General features: G+C 39.8%; 1 long non-coding RNA gene across 1 annotated transcript; it reads right to left on the bottom strand.

Moving 5' to 3' along the window:
- Positions 1-711: 711 nt before the first annotated feature.
- On the bottom strand, positions 712-4,694 carry LOC140243101 (uncharacterized). The gene is made up of 3 exons (XR_011902167.1): positions 4,613-4,694; positions 2,186-2,378; positions 712-1,189 (listed from the first exon to the last, which is right to left on the bottom strand). It is a non-coding gene; the product is annotated as an uncharacterized lncRNA (long non-coding RNA).
- Between the last annotated feature and the right edge of the window lie 356 nt (positions 4,695-5,050).

Genomic DNA, 5,050 nt, shown 5'->3' with positions numbered 1-5,050 from the left:
TCTTATGTGAATACGCATGATAAATTACGTGTACTTCCTTCGCCTTTAATTAGCTAGCATTTTGTACTCTTTTGCTAACGTCAGTCACTGTATAAATGTCTTATGTTGTCATGATGTAGTACTGTGATATACACTCTTAAAAATCCCGGGTCAGAATTGACCCTTTCCGGGTCAATTCTGACCCGGAAACTGGGTCTGTTGGGGTCATACACCGTCCGGGTCAGCCTGACCCGGAGAAAAGAGTCGGCACTACATTGACCCCTTTCCGGGTCACCTTTCTATTCAGTGACCCGGAAATCTGTTGACCCGGAATTGACCCGGAATTGACCCGGAAATGACCCGGAAATCTGTTGACCCGGAATTGTGTTGACCTGGAATTGACCCGGAAACTGGGTCTGTTGGGGTCATACACCATCCGGGTCAGCGTGACCCGGAGAAAAGAGTTGGTAATATATTAACCCCTTTCTGGGTTACGTTTCTATACAGCGACCCGGAAATCTGTGTCACTGGTTTGTACCCTTTCCGGGTCAGTTTGATCCAGAATTCGAATCCGTTGGGGTCAAAATCGCCCCGGCGACATTATGCTGCATGACTCTCGATACATCTTCACATGACACTGCAAAGTATTTGAAATTATTTCATCATAAAATTGTATTTAATACAATTCACTAATCTAATTTAAGTTATACACATATCTGGCGGCCTGTTTTGTATAAAAAAAAAAAAAACAATATTCATAAACAGTGAGGATTTACTAACTTTCCCATTACACGTGATGAATAGGCAACTGACATGCCCTTGGTTGATATACTATTATTTGCAGTATTTTGTCAATGTTTGTGAAATTATTTAGTAAAGTACATTTCTAAAAAGCTCAAAGCTTATACCAACACTGCTGCGATCATATTTCAAGTAACTATATGAATTTTTCCGGTAGTTGTCACGATGACTTGTATACATGTACATCGAAAAAAATGAAAAACACACATTAATATTCACAACAAAGAAAATACTTATCGTAAAGCCTAAAATAGGGATATTTATATGATTATGAAGTCAAATCATTGATGAATCTTCCTTTGAGTTCTGTGCAGTGGAGTGTGAGGATCCGCTCAGTGAACTTGCTGGTGCTAAGTCTATTGTCACACCTGGTGTAAAATGGACTGGTATGTCTTTAAGACCGCAATACCTGTACAGAGAGAGAGAGAGAGAGAGAAAGGGGGGGGGGGGGGCGGGAGAGAAGAGAAACTGGCATTACATGTAACATGTAATTCCCAATCCAATGCCCTGCCTTATGCTGCCCCGCCCTACCCTGCCCAAAGCCGTTCCTAACAAAGTTTACTGCAATTCGTGATCTCTGAGCAAATTGCAAAAAATCATGCAAAATCTTTACAATAACATTCATGCGTAGCAGAGATCAAAAAGAATGCAGTAATAAGAAAATGAATTTTGTCATTTATTGAGTGGTTTTTTTTTTTTTTTTTTTTTTTTTTTGCATATTCGTATCAAATATTGCATTGCTTGGTCCCACATAAATATAGTCCCATAGTTGGTCCGACTTAATGCATGTCATGTTTCCATAAAATTATGTTCAAACTCACATTGCCAAAGGTTTAACAGGTGCTACTTTGACTTCGCTGGGTCACACCTGACTCAAAGATAATGCTAATAATTCAATAATCAAATATTCCTGCATGTCATTCACAAATTTCCTCACCAGAGAACGTGAGAGACATTTTCCTCAAATGCTAAAATTATAGGAATACTGCAGACATACACTATACAAGTACAGTGCTTTCTCATCCAGTAGTACGAGAAACTTTCTTCCCCTCTTTTCTTTGTTCTTTAAAAACACATTTTCAGCTGACGGTTCAGAGAAATTGAAACATGTTTGAACACTCTTTCAATAGGCCTACACCGCATCAGGACCATGAATGGAGAACCTCACAATAGGCTTGACAGAAATTATGATGCAAATATCAGATATAGAACTACAGTGAAATAACGTAATAACAATTATAATAGTGTAGGGCCTAGTCTTTGTTTTAGTGACCATTTTTTTTTTGTCTTGGTAAGGGAATGATTCTAAGTGCCCTACAATAAAAGAACAAATACAAACTATGAGTAAATGGACAACAGTACGCAGCCTGCCAATATAATCTCGTACAAAGTAATAGGTCTATACCTTTGATGACCATTCCCTTTGGTGAGTGGACAACAGTAAGATGGCTAAGTGCTATTGATCAAGGATGGCCCGAGGAATCGTCAGCAGCTCCCAAGAGGCTTCAGGCTGTTCTTGCTCAGCAAACTGCAGGAGTTCAGCTTGTGGGTCAGCAGGGCGGGGGCATCTTCGCCGGTCATTTCTCGTTACTCTATTTCTTTTGTTTTTTTTAATACAAACAAACAGAAAATGATTATTGCCAATTTTTCATCTCACGCTGCAAATCCGCCGTGCATCTCATGTTCTCTCCCTGTCCATATGATGAGTTTGATCATGAGAATTAGTCGTGATTCTCTCCTCAAACAAGATACGACCATCCACATGTCTGTCTAAAAGTGCGCTATTGTAACTGATTTGAGCGTAGCCAGTCACAATAGCATCAAAACAGACAGGCAGTTATATATGGATTGTAGATCTGAGATAAAATGATTTAATGGCATAAAAACACTGACAAAAGCGGCATATGTGAGGAATCATTTCATCTCGGTACAATGTATATTACTATTGTAACTGTTGTCATCGACATTGTCATCATAATGATCATTTACTCCAATATTATACAAGAAGTGAATGGACACGAGTGCGATGGTACAAAATTTCGCACGCAGAAAGATAAAGTGAATCGTGAGCTTTTCATATCTTTCAAGTGGAAATTACACTCGGAATAAATCATTGATGCAGGGTGATCGTGCTTTATCCGATCCGTTATATGGAACCAAAATTGTGGAACCAGTTACCTATTCAGTAAGAGCAACTGTCATCTACAGAGACATTCAAATCTTACAATGTACTGTTCCTATCACACTGAGGACCGAAATTGCTCTCATTAATGTTCGGAAAAATATTCTTTATTTGGTATATGCTGTATTCTTTTATTATTATGTTTGTTTGTTGTACTGGGTATGTCATTGTCTTCTTTGTTGTCTTGTTTGAACATAGATCTATCAAGACAAATGTAAAGATCTAGTTCTATATCTTTTAATTCTTGAAGCACCATGAGCACTGAAACTAAGCTGGACCTGTGCGCTATAATCATCATCATTATCATTATTACTGCTATTATTATTCTTATTATTATCATTACTACTACTACTACTACTACTTTTACTACTACTATAGTACTATATTAGACCACAGACTTGTAGAGATAGGCCTACTGGCAGCCAGTCATGGATAGATAGGCCTACCGTACGCTTGACAGACAGCAACCACGTTAGATAGGCTCTACTGTTGAGTGGACTAAGCTGGGGGAATTAATTTGCACCTTACTGACGAAACAAATTTGATCGAGCAAACTATAGCCAATAAGTCTCTGCACGAGAGTTTCTACTGACATTAGGGGTGCCTGCATCCTCATCCTTAGCTATCCCTCCTACCAATACCTCTAAATTTACGGCTTTAGCTTAAAAAAAAAGACTTATATTTAAAACTGTAGGGCCTACTTTGTTCTTATAGTCTGAAGCCAACCAGATAGATCTAATTTTAAAGTTAGAGCTCTATATAGCTAGAGACTAGGTCTTTATAGCTACCCGACCGGTAGGACCTAGCTAATACTAATAGATTCTATGTTAAATTATGTTATATTGTCTAACAGTTAACTTAGGCCTATAGGCTACTTGGTACTAACTAAGATCCTACTGTATTCCTAGGCCAATTAAAGCCCAAGCCAAGGCGATAATTAACAGAAATAGATCTAGCCTTATCCTCTAACACTTTAGGCCCTCTTGGCCTACTATTTACGGTAAGAAAATACAACTTTTGAATAGGCCTAGGCCTACGAAGGATGCTAGGTCCTACCTAGAATCTACCATGCTTTCGATACTTATCCAGGCTGAAGATCTCCTGCCGTGCACGCGCGTAGTTTAGTCGGCGCTCGTGAAATGAGACGTAACTAGTAGTATACAGTAGAGTAGTAGCTGCTGCATTACAGTGCGTACACTGCTGTTTACACAGTGGATTGGGCAACAACACAACAGCCAGGCGCAGGGTAGGTTCTATAAGATAGTGTCTTTCTTGAGAGATTAGAATCGAAGTCGAGCCATCAGGCATATTTGGGGGCATATCTCTGTTATTTTCATCTTCTTATGAGCGTGAGAATTTTGTGAAATATGTGAGAGTGGCAGCCCAATCCCAAAAAGATAATAACCATAAGACCCATGACTTTTCGGTTCGTCCCGATTTGATCCAGTGCACTGCCGCTGGTGATCCATCCCGGGTGTACAGACTGCATTGTACACATAGTCTACACTGTTTGCCCCAATCGCATTGATCTTCGCATGATGAATAACATGTTAAGTTTACCGCAGAAAACCAAAGCTCAATCTAGTTCCATGATTAGTCAAATCAGAACATGAATATAGAGTATCAAATTGTCAGATCATAGCTACGTACCTTCGAAATTTGAGGCAAATCTCTCCAAACCCCAGGTTTCAAGCAGCCTCCTGACACACGGCATTATCGTGCAGCGTCGCCATGATGAATGTTGATGGGATTTAGGCCAATGAACGAAAGGACCAATCAGGCTCGCGCTTTACTAAGATTCCTCCAATCAAATTGCATCTCCTGAACGTCTGCAAAGCGTTGACCACGAACGGGGTCACAAGCATTTATTCAAGTGCTGGAGCTCCAGAGCTTGTGTCCAGTCGACTCCTTTCCGGGTCACATTGACCCGGAAAGGGTGAGATATTTTTGACTGGGAAAAATGGTTAGAATTCTGACCCGGGGTTTTTAAGAGTGTACCTGGTATAAAGCAACTGCGACTGAAATGTTGATCACGGTGTCATCTCTGAGTGCAGATATACATGTATAATTCTGAATTTTTGTGTACCA

This window comes from Diadema setosum, chromosome 19 (genome assembly GCF_964275005.1).
Source record: "Diadema setosum chromosome 19, eeDiaSeto1, whole genome shotgun sequence".
NCBI classification, from domain to species: domain Eukaryota; kingdom Metazoa; phylum Echinodermata; class Echinoidea; order Diadematoida; family Diadematidae; genus Diadema; species Diadema setosum.
This window is presented reverse-complemented; position numbering and strand designations above follow the sequence as displayed.